This window comes from Lissotriton vulgaris, chromosome 3_1 (assembly GCF_964263255.1).
Source record: "Lissotriton vulgaris chromosome 3_1, aLisVul1.2, whole genome shotgun sequence".
NCBI classification, from domain to species: domain Eukaryota; kingdom Metazoa; phylum Chordata; class Amphibia; order Caudata; family Salamandridae; genus Lissotriton; species Lissotriton vulgaris.
Window position 1 is genome coordinate 2,076,647,396 of NC_141689.1, and position 12,669 is coordinate 2,076,660,064.

A 12,669-nucleotide genomic window follows, 5' to 3' on the forward strand; every position below is an offset into this window, starting at 1 on the left:
ATAACCAGCTAGACAAGGTTGGATTCTGGCAGGAGATGATAGCTGTATTCTGTGGCACTACGGTGAAAGATGAAGGTAAAGGGCAATTTCAATGATTGAGGATAGTTTTTAATGTGTATAGGTCAATGGAGGTATGGAGCATGGAAGTCATATGTGGATGTGACAGGGCCACAGTGAGACAGGTTAGACTTGTCATTTGTAACAAAGTGGATATGTGTATGTAAAGGGTAAACACCAGTTGTGTAATTTAGGGTGCTATATGGTTAAAAGGCATGCATATTTAGGGTAAAAAGAAAATAGGATAGTGGAGAAAAAAATTGTTAGTAACCGTTCACCCCTCCTTACTGCATGTTCATCAACATGTTTCAGTCGGTTTCCAATAGCCCACAATAGAAGGTCTTTATGGCTTTCATCAGGACCTCTTGGTCCCTTTTAAAGACCTCTCCTGTCCTACCTTATTTCTGTAGAATATTTTGGGGATTTCCCCCTAGGCTCGGCTGGCAGGATTAAAAATTAAATCATAATAAAAACCTTTCATTATAATTTTATTTGTCCTTTTCTCTGCTGGCTTTCAGGAGGGCCGCAAACCGAGACAGAAATAGTGGAACTTTATGTGCAACAGCTAAACAAAAAGTAGAAAATGAAATTGTCGTGTAGTCTGGCAATCCATCCTTGTCCAGCCTTTGTAAGTCTCAAGTTGGGTTTTGCTTTTCTCAATTTATGATAAATATGTTCTTGTATTTCTTTTTTCTGATTGTTTAACAGGCTGTCTTTTGTCTCTGCATCAGGGAGACTAGCATTGAGTTGAGCAATAGGCAGCTGAGTTACTCTTTGTTCATAATGCTCTTTTCCCAGGCGGTTCCTCATGTCACTAGGGTGTCTCCCTGCGTGACTCTCTCTTATTCAATGTTGCTTTCAATATGCACACCAGAGATGTATCCCAGGCCCTGGTGAATTCTTCAGACGAACTTGTCTCCTCCAATTTATGTGCAATATAGTGCTTTCTTGTCTGGGCCATTTTATTAGCTTCTTCTAACATTTACAAATATCTGAAGCCATGGGTAAGTCGTCCTTTCTGGCTGCTTTCTCCTTGTATTTCAGGATCAACGCCCATTCAGCATCCACAGTTCTCTTTCTATGTCATTTGATCAGTTTTTTCATAATACCTTCGGCTTGTTTTTATTTAGGATCATTAGTGCTGGGTGTTTAGTGTTGGGTATTTACTGCTCATCTGACTATCCCTACTAGGAGTAATACTTTCAGGGTCACATTTACAAGGAAAGTGGCGAAACATGTAGCAGAGAAAGCTAACAACACGCTACGTCACTTTAGAAACATAGGGTTGCATCATATTTACAAGAATACGGTGCAGCCCTGCCATTCCCCCTGCACTGGCTCCATATTTAGCTGCTTAGCGCCAAAGCAGGCACCCTTGCACCTTAGTGCACATTGAAGTTGCAAAACATAATTTATTTAATGATTGTTTATGTGTAGGAAGGAACACCTTCCTGCACATTAACAATCAATGGCGCTTTGCTGTTTCCATGTGTGCTGTACAACGCAGCACACATAAAAACAGCAAAAACTAGGGGTAAGAACAGATTTTCCATTGTCTTAATTTTGGCGCTGCCCCATATTTACTCCACCCTTGTAAATATGGGGCAGTGTCAAAATCAATGGATGTTGTGGTGGAATGCCCACAGCAACACCTATTACCCTCCCCTTTCATGCTAAGTATAGCATGAAAAGGTGCCTTATTTACGAGACTGCCTTGTAAATAAGGCAAAGCCTGTATCGCCACCACAATCTCTTTAAAAGTGACATTGGGGTGGTGAGAGGGGCTTGTAAATATGACCCTCAGTTCTTCATGAGTTGAGTGTCCATTGTCTTCCATATCCCAGGCCATAACGTGCATTTCTCTAAGTATATTAATGCTACATGTACAAAAGAACATCGGTATTTCATTTTCTTACATTAATGCTTGTAATAGTTTGAGTTTCCCTAGCGTGTTCACTTGCCCTAATATGTTAATGCCTGCTGCAATGCACAGTGTTAATATGTTTGACCTATCTTGCTTATTCAGTTCAGATGGCCTTTGGATTGCGATGCTTGTTGATATAGTATATTTGATCGCATTCTTTTCAGCAGGCATCTAGTCCAAGAGTATGAGGCTACTTGTATTAATATAATCATGTTCTTGAGTTCAGGGGCTCCTATCACCATTACGTGAAGTGTCTCTTCCGGTTTCATGTATTTCTTTATCAGTTCTGTGTCTGTGCATGCTCTCAGAAGCAGTTTATGGGTTGATCATTCACGCTCTCTTGTGTCTTTTTTAAGTCGGCTTCTTCAAATATGAATTGCCTTGCGCTGTTAAAAGCCCCCTAAGCACCATTTGGGGGAAGGCTAGCCCTGAGCACATTTCGGAAAGTTAATTTCAGTCGCTCAATGCAAGTAGACATCAGTATGTATGCTCAATCTAAATAAAGCAAGCATGTATTTCTGACATTGCTGGTTGGTGAAATGTCATGATATTGTTTCCTTTGACATCACATAGTAGATCCCTGTCTATTTAGTTGATATATAGTAGGCCTACATAATGCTTCTCTACTTTAAGTAAATGAGACGCGTTTTTTATTCACAAAACCAAGGCCAGACCGGTCGTTTCGCCATTCTGGCATTTCACAAGTATCCAGGCTGTAGGCTTCTCTGAAAGTGTGTGTGTGGGGTTAGGGCTGCCGTGACCCAGTCGTGTGCCGACGGCCGGACTTCGAGGCCTCTTTAGTCCGGATCTGGTTTGAACTTGTTTTCCAGGTCTGATTATGGTGCACCAGCCCAGCCCTGCACAAAATTGAACGGAGACTAAAAATGCCATGACCTGCGTCATGGCTCACAGCAGAACACAGAAATGTAATTTCTTTAACACACAATTACTTCTGCTCATATAAATATTAGATACATGGGCTGTATAAACAGATACTTAGGTTTATGGATAATAAGACAATGTCAAGAAGGACTTGTATATTCAAATTCTAGTCAGAGAGTAGTCCATCTTGTGTTGCTGTGTAAATTGTTTCCTTAGACTTGTCCATGTGTTGTCTTACACGACTTGATTTGGAAACATGTGCTTACTCAAAGTTAACAAAATATGAAATACGAACACAGAAAATGACAGATTACAGATAAATATATTATGTGTTCCGTGTTACTGGGAAATGTATTGTGGTAAACCTCAGCCTCGTTTTTCTTTTACATTTCCTGATACAATATAAATGCTGTGTGTATCACGCATGTTCGTTGTACACAGTAACGAGACGTCTAGTTCCAAGTTTAACAATGCGCAAAAAATATTTCTTTTGTTCAGCACTTTCCAGGAGGCATTATTAACTCTGTCAGGCGTACTCTTCTGTGACTAGCAACTCTCAGAGATGAAAACTCCTCTGGGAATATTAGAACCGCAGAGCACGGACTTGGCAGATAGAAAGGTCACCGTTGAAAGGTAAATAACCCTGACACACCAGTCAGGAGCTGACTCTCAAAAGTACCATGCTGTGTTTTTAATATAAAAATGTGTTCTTAATTAGGTATTGCACCATGGGATCACTTAAATTACTCTCACCCTGGAACGCAGAGAAAATGTGTTCACCGCACAGTCCTGAAGAATATTTCATTTTGATCCTGGGTTGCGCTGCACTGTCTTCGTGCTCTTCGTTAGATTATGTCGCCCCAAAGGCAGCAGTTTTAGGAGGAGATTTAATTGAACTAATGAAAGTCACTTGGTTGGGCTGGATGTGGACTTGCAACTTATTTATCGCCCGATATTGTCACACTAATAAATGAGCTCATTTTGATCATGTCTGAAGTGCTTTCACTTCATAACAATGACTTGGTTCGTATATTTGTATATAGCACTTGCTTCCACAATGGTACACTTCATAGCACTGTAATTAACAGGATCACTATTATGGCAACTATTAGTAGACAATGTAAGGCCCATTATCTGGGATTAAGCACTCGCGGTCGTACATTAAAATAGATATTGCAGGTCACCGAAGATTTCTGTGACTAAACGAGGCCGAAGGCTTAGTTCCTTTATAAAATCATGTATGTCCTAGTTGACTTGCAATATCCTTGCAATGTACAGCAGGCGTTTACTCTTTCATTCTAATACATGGTCACACCATGACCCTTACCATGAACCACTGAAATGCTTGGTGTGGTGCTCTTTCACATGAAGGAGATAGGATGTTTGTAAACATGAAGAATACAATCATAATCTCTAGTGGAATAATAAATATACCAAAAAGCAGTGAGAAATGTGTTGCAAAAATGTACAAGTCATATTAAAAAAAATCACAGAAGATCAGCATGCACAGAAACTCACCATAGTGGGTATGACACTGTACTAGTAGTAGCTGTATGAGTCCCTGAGTGGGTCTGTACAGGAGTGTGTCACTCTCCGAGTAAGTCTGCAAGTGGGTGCATATGTATCTGAGTGCATCTGTGAGTGGGTGCATGGGTGACCAGGTGGGTCTAAGAATGGGTGTAAGAATCTCTAAGCAGGTATGAGGCTTTACTCATGAGTCTTTGACTAAGTGCATAAGTAAATGAATGGCTATGTGAGTGAGTGCATGAGTATTTGAGTGGGTATGTGACTGGATGTATAAGTGTGTGAGTGGGAATGTAAATGGGTGTATTCACAGAACTAACTTAAGACAAAATCCTAAACTTACTACTTTTGGTATTCACAGAAGTCTTAAGACAGACTTAAGTTAGGATTTTGTCTTAAGTCTGTCTTAAGACAAACTTAAGACAAAATCCTAACTTCTGTGAATACCAAAAGTAGTAAGTTTAGGATTTTGTCTTAAGTTAGTTCTGTGAATCAGGCCCAATGTGTCTGAGTGAGTTTGTAAGTGTGTACATGAGTGTATGACATTGACCAGCAAGTGAATACAAATAGATATATTTTTTATATATTTTCTCCAATATTCGCGATGACATCATGATATTTGCAATGTCCCCACGATGGTACAAGGGGGGCTGTGCTGGCAGTTGCAGCATTGGCGCAAATATCAAGCTTGATGAAAAACATCAATTTTGGACACATGATATGTGTCACGAACACACCCATTTCTTATACATGAGGTCAGAGTATCTCCAACCTGACCCCTTATGTTAGTTTTCAGACACATTTTCATCCCCCATTCCGAAATGATAAAATGTCAGCCACAATCTTTTGTTCAGGTTGGGTCCAGCCAATCACAGTGTTCCCGATGGTGGGCGCAGCCACGATTAATCTCAAAACCACTGCGAAATATCCGCAGCCAGAAATATATATCTATAATTTTCAGCTTACATTTCTCAAAAACTACTGGACTGATATGCACCAAATAACAACAATCACACTCTGCATAATAACATCTAGCTTTCTGCCAAATTCGGTGTAATTCTGTCCAGCGGTTCGGGCTGTAGCTCCAACAATGCGATCCAGTGGAAATTTACATTAAAAACTCACCCTTTTTTTGCACCCCTATTTCTCGGTCCCCCCATCACACAAAGAACCTACCTTGACACTTTTGGGGGGGAACATTCCATGAAGATTGCTCTATATATATATTTATGCACGCAACAATGGGATTGTTGTGATTGGCTGGACATAAACTGAACAGAAAGTTGCCCTTGCCATTTTATTGATCTGGAACAGTTCCTGGGCCTGAAAATTTCAGAAAAAGCTAAATGGGGGTATTTATGATACAAGTTATGCGCGATATTTATGACAACACCGCTACCACCAGCGTGGCACCCCATGTACCATAGCGGGGACATTGCAAATGTCATAGTTATCAATTGTGGTGGTGGCAATTTAATTCCAGTTTTTGCTTTATGCATTTGCGACCTAACCTTGGGGATCGCGGCAACCAATGTCATCGAGATCTCTGGCCTCATCGTGATAATGGAAAATAGGTTTTAAAGATGGTTGTTCTAGCAATACACTAGCAAAACATGATTGTAGAGAATAGTGTAACAAACCCCTTTGGAGCCCAATTGGATGGCGGGCTGATCACCCCCGCAGGGCCGGCGGTAGCCACCACTGGCCCGGCGGGGGCGATCCGTCCCCCATCCATGCCTGATTGATCCCCGCCATATTAGCATGGCTGGGGGTTAGCGGCCGAAGGAAAGACCTTTCGCTGCTTTTCCACCAGTCGACCCGTTGACCGGGCGGAAAAGGGGCATAATATGGTGGCGTGTCTGCAAGACATCGCCATCCATATTATGATGCAGGCGGAGAGAAGCCTTTCCATGGCGGCATTGCCGCCATGGAAATGCAGGTGGTTCTTGCTGTTGGGGGCCCGTTGCTGGCCCCCAGGGTGTTGGAGTAGTGGAGGGTGCACATGGAGGTACCTATGGTACCCCCCCTACATTTGCATGCACAAGGTGGCAGGCACCGCGTTGTGCATGCATTTTTTAGATTGCGGCGGGTGCTGCTTACAGCACCTCCCTCCGCAATGTGAAAAATGCAGGATGTGCCCGCCAGTGTGGCGGGTGCATCCAAAATGTTTAAAGATTATAAGCAATATATATATAATGTAAAAATAAATTAAACATATATATAAAATATATAATAAATATACGAGCTCCCAGTATCCTTCCAAAATCCGGTAAATCCAGCCACCAAGAAAGAAGAAAGCACTCACGAGAGGGAGGTTATACGTGCGTGTGTATTAATATTTTGAAATAATTATTCTAAAAACGTATAAATTGTTAATAATTGTCTTATACATTATAAATACATCTATTAACATAAAACAATAATATAAATACAAATTAAATAAATATATATATAACAAATTTAAAAAAGAAAATTATTTTGAATATTTCTTGATTAATTATATACTTCATTAACTAAAATAATACAAAAAATATTAGATAGCGGAGGGAATAAAATTACGATTCCAACTCCAAACAGTGCAACAGTAGGGAAAGTGTTGGAGAGCGTAAGGATTAAAATTACCATTCCAACTCCAAACAGTGGAACAGTAGGGAAAGTGTTGGATAGCGTAGGGGTAAAAATTACTATTCCCACTCCAGTGAGTGCAACAGTAGGGAAAGTGTTGGATAGAGTAGGGGTGAAAATGTCTATTCCCACTCCAGTGAGTGCAACAGTAGGGAAAGTGTTGGATAGCGTAGGGGTACAAATTCTTATTCCCACTCCAGTGAGTGCAACAGTAGAGAAATTGTTGTATAGCATAGGTGTTAAAATTACTATTCCCACTCCAGGGAGTGCAACAGCAGGGAGAGTGTTGGATAGCGTAGGTGTTAAAATACTATTCCCACTCCAGTGAGTGCAACAGTAGAGAAAGTGTTGGATAGCTTAGGGTTAAAAAATACTATTCCCACTCCAATGAGAGCAACAGAAGGGAAATTGTTGTATAGCATAGGGGTTAAAATTACTATTCCCACTCCAGGGAGTGCAACTGTAGGGAAAGTGTTGGATAGCGTATGGGTACAAATTACTATTCCGACTCCAGGGAGTGCAACAGCAGAGAAAGTGTTGGATAGCGTAGAGGTAAAAATGACTATTCCCACTCCAGGGAGTGAAACAGTAGGGAAAGTGTTGGATAGCCTTGGGGTTTAAATTTCTATTCCCACTCGAGTGAGTGCAACAGTAGGGAAAGTGTGGGATAGCGTAGGGGTAATAATTACTATTCCGACTCCAGTGAGTGCAACAATAGGGAAAGTGTTGGATAGCATAGGGGTAACAATTACTATTCCTACTCCAGTGTGTGTAACAGTGTGGAAAATGTAGGATAGCATAGGGGTTAATTTAACATAATTATTAATTAGAAAAAAAAATTGTAAAATAAATAGCATATTAATAATTAATTAACATAAAAAATAAATAAAGATCAATAAAATGTAATGTATTACTTAAATAACATTAAATTACTCCCCAACCAATTCCCTCATAAACACACAACCCTCTACACATAAAAATAACACAATTAATGTAACTATCAATTTTTTTTAATTACCAATAAAAAATAAACTAACAAAAAATTAATATTCAATACCAATTAGGAGAAATTAATAATTACTTAATTATATTAAATTACTTCCCACCCTATTCCCCTATAAACCCACAAACCGCTACACATAAAAAATAACACAATTATTGTACTTATCAATTAATTGAATAATAAAAATGAATTACCAATTAACAACATATTTGCAATAAATTATTTAAAAATAATAAATAAAAATAATAAGTCATTAATTATAATTAGTGTAATTATAAAGTAATCAATTAATAAATATTAATTACCAATTGATAATTAATTAAGAATACATCAATAATCAATACCAATAAATAAAAACATATTAATTAATTATAATTACATTACTTTCCATCCTATTTCCCTATAAACCACCACCTACCACACATAAGAAATAACATAATTAATTTAATTATCACTTAACCAATTATTAACAATTATTTACCAATTATTAATTAATTAACAATACATTAATTAACAATAACAATAAATAAATAAAAACAATACATCAATTATAATTAATATAATGAAACATTATTCAGCTAATAATAATTAACTACCAATTAATAATTACTTAACAATAAATTAATAATCAATAACAATAAATAAAACATATTAATGAATTATTTTATAATTAAAAAACTTCCCAACCTATTCCCCTATAAACCCACAACTCGCTGTGACACTAAAACACAACATTTACATTAATAAAAAGTACTAATTTCTAAGCATTTAATACAAATATTTAAAAATATTAAAAATACATTACAAAAATGTTAAACATACATATAATATACATAACACTAATATAAATATCGTTATTATTATCAACTATATTTTTGCTAATTATATTACTTACTTTGATATTACTTACTTCGATATAAAAAAATGATACTACTTACTTTAAGGTTGATATTCTGGTCACCGATATTCTTGACATCAATATTCTGTCCCTACGATATTAAAAAATCGATAGTAGTGTAGATCGATATAAAAAAAACACTATTTTGACTGCGCACCGTGGAAGGAAGCGGGCAGGTAAGGGTGTCAGAGCAACTGTATTTCTCACCAGCAATACCAGCCTCCAGGAAGCAACTCCCATCCTGGAACCGTGCACCAACATTCCAATACCCCAATATTCTACCCTAAGCCCATAACAATCATAAAACCCTGCATTAGGGAAAATATAATAATAAATAATAGAACTTACTGGGGTCAGCTGAGCCCTCAGCAGTGGAGCCGGTGGTCTGCACCTCCTGCTTACCAGCTACTCCCAGGCCCTCTACAGTATCCCTGTTCTTGCCCTTGAGTGATGATGTAAGAAATGAAGAAGATACAAAAATAGATTTGTGATTCAGTTAATCTCCACAAAATTATTATGACAGGAAAACGCAATCACAACAGTTTACCCTCTCTAAAGCAGATCACCTCACCTACAGAACTGGTTTTGAGTCTTTTGACTATTGTTGAGTTGCTCTTACTAATCCCAAAATCCCTATTCCAAATGTCCTTAACAAAAACTTAATTTGGAGCTAATTCATTGCAGTGAATGATCTCATTTCTAAACTCCATTGACGGGCCAAATCAGTCTCTCTGGTGTGGTGTGGGGGTGTGTGGCCATGACTCCCAGCAGTGCCTAACAGAATGGGGTGTGTGGCCATGACTCCCAGCAGTGCCTAACAGTAAGGGGGTGGTATGGGGGGTGTGGCCATGACTCCCAGCAGTGCCTAACAGTATGGGGGTGGTGTGGGTGTGTGGCCATGACTCCCAGCATTGTCTAACAGAATGGGGTGTGTGGCCATGACTCCCAGCAGTGCCTAACAGTATGGGGGTGGTGTGGGGGGGTGTGGCCACGACTCCCAGCAGTGCCTAACAGTATGGGGGTGGTGTGGGTGTGTGTGGCCATGACTCCCAGCAGTGCCTAACAGAATGGGGTGTGTGGCCATGACTCCCAGCAGTGCCTAACAGTATGGGGGTGAGGTGAGGGTGTGTGGCCATGACTCCCAGGCGTGCCTAACAGAATGGGGTGTGTGGCCATGACTCCCAGCAGTGCCTAACAGTATGGGGGTGGTGTGGGGGGGTGGCCATGACTCCCAGCAGTGCCTAACAGTATGGGGTGGTGTGGGGTGTGTGGCCATGACTCCCAGCAGTGCCTAACAGTATGGCAGTGGTCTGGGAGGAATGGCCTTGACTCCCAGCAATGCCTAACAGTATGGGGATGGTGTGGGGGGTTGTGGCCATGACTCCCAGCAGTGCCTAACAGTATGGGGTGTGTGGCCATGACTCCCAGCAGTGCCTAACAGTATGGGGGTGGTGTGGGGGTGTGTGCAAAAACCACATGATGGACAGAATGCAGAACAATGTCATACATTCACCCCAGTACAGAGATCTGGGCATAAATCCATTGTTTTTTTGCACTCCACACCACCCCAGTTCAGACATGGGTGTGTGTGGCCATGACTCCCAGCAGTGCCTAACAGTATGGGGGTGGTGTGGGGGTATGTGGCCATGACTCCCAGCAGTGCCTAACAGAATGGGGTGTGTGGCCATGACTCCCAGCAGTGCCTAACAGTATGGGGGTGGTGTGGGGGGTGTGGCCATGACTCCCAGCAGTGTCTAACAGTATGGGGGTGGTATGGGGCTTGTGTGGCCATGACTACCAGCAGTGCCTAACAGTATGGGGGTGGTGTGGGGGGTGTGACCATGACTCCCAGCAGTGCCTAACAGTATGGGGGTGGTGTTGGGGGGGTGGTCATGACTCTCAGCAATGCCTAACAGTATGGGGGTGGTATGGGGGGGTGTGGCCATGACTCCCAGCAGTGCCTAACAGTATGGGGGTGGGTGCAAGAGGAGTGCCAGAAGCCTGAAGGGGGAGGGTGAGAGGATGCAAGGTGTAGGGTAGGAGGCAGCATTCAACCCATATGGCCCAGGTACACACCCATGCACCATGCTCAATGCACATGGACTGTGAAAGTACTGACAAGATATCGGACACTGGGCCCTGGTGTAGGCAGCACAAGGGCCTCCTGTGACCAGTGCAAACACTAACACCAGGGCAAGGTCAGGTATCCTGCACAGGAACTCACAACCACTAGCATGGCAGCATGCTTCATGGGGGGACAGACACACCACGAGGGATGCCCACCTGCAGATCACACTCAAACTACTAGCATGGGGTGTGACACACACCCCTTACAGGAACGGATCCCCTGTGGACAGGCAATGGAGTGCACCACTGTCACAATCGTCTTGTAATACAACATTTAAAATACTGATCTGATGACGCATCCAAGCAAAAAAAAACACAGTGCTGAATCACAAGTCCATTGTGCCACTCACACAATGCTGTTGACACAGTTTTGTGACACTGTGGATGCACACAAGTAACACCATGGACCTGGGTATTAAGAAGGTAATGCATCTTGGAGAACTGACACATTCTAAAGCCCTCTGCCAGAAGTAGGTGTACTGGTCCTGGGGGGTTGGCAGTGGTTGGCCGTCACGGCACAGCAACACCTCTCAAAAGTTTCAGATTGAAATCAGCAAAATTCCACTCAGTCCACATTATAAACAGGCTGCATTACAACCCTGTGCATGCTTGAACCAGGCATTAGGATTGACCCAGCATTGTGCAGATTGGCCCACACAGAGTTCTGCTGGATCTGTGTGGTGGTTGCAACACAAGCCACAGCAATGGCTCTGCCAGTCACCGTAAACAGTACCCAACATGTAAAGCACCCCTGAGCACATGTCAATCTCATCCCACAACATACCCATACACAAGTGAACAATTACAACAATCCAAAGCAGGTGGAACAGTGCTAACAGCAATGGTTATTACAATTGGATGTTGCATAATAGTGCATTAACAGTGTTTGTCTCTCATACCCACAGGGGAACATGTGGGAACTACCCCCAACCAGGGGGAAGATGGATCCCTGTCCCAGGCTCAGCAGGACCCTGACCCCACTGACAGCGGCGCCTCTCAACACACCGTGGCTGACCCCAAGCAACCAGGCCCCTCTGGATCCTAAACCCATGCAGCAGCTGGAACAGATACATCTGTGCCAACCACCACACCCATTCCCACCACATCCCTGCAGACATCCGGGAGCCCTGACCATCATCCACAACAGAGACAGTCTGACAATGAGGGACAACGTTCGCTGGGCACCCACGAGGTGGCAGATGACACTACCACTGCCAGCACTCATAGGTCCCGTCAACCTGATGTGCCCACAAACGCAGGCCGTGCTCGTGTGGCCAGGGGTGGTAGGAGTGGCGCAAGGCAGGGGCAAGAACCTGAACAGCCAGCTGCAGGGCCCGGTATGTCCGAACTCAGAGATATCATGGATGTATACCGGCGGGACACCAGGGAGTTCAGCCTGGTAGTGGAGGCCCTCGACAAAATGACAGATCAGCAGGCCCAGCTACATGCCAGTCAAGAACAACAACAGGGACGGATGTAGGCAAGACTGGATGAGCTCCTGACGGCTTCATAGGGAAATTAACAAATCACTCCGTCTGATCGCTGCCAACACGCAGCACCCTCCCTGTGTCACAAGGCCAGAAACATCTAGGCAAAGACAAACAACAATCTGACTGGGGGTGGGATGCA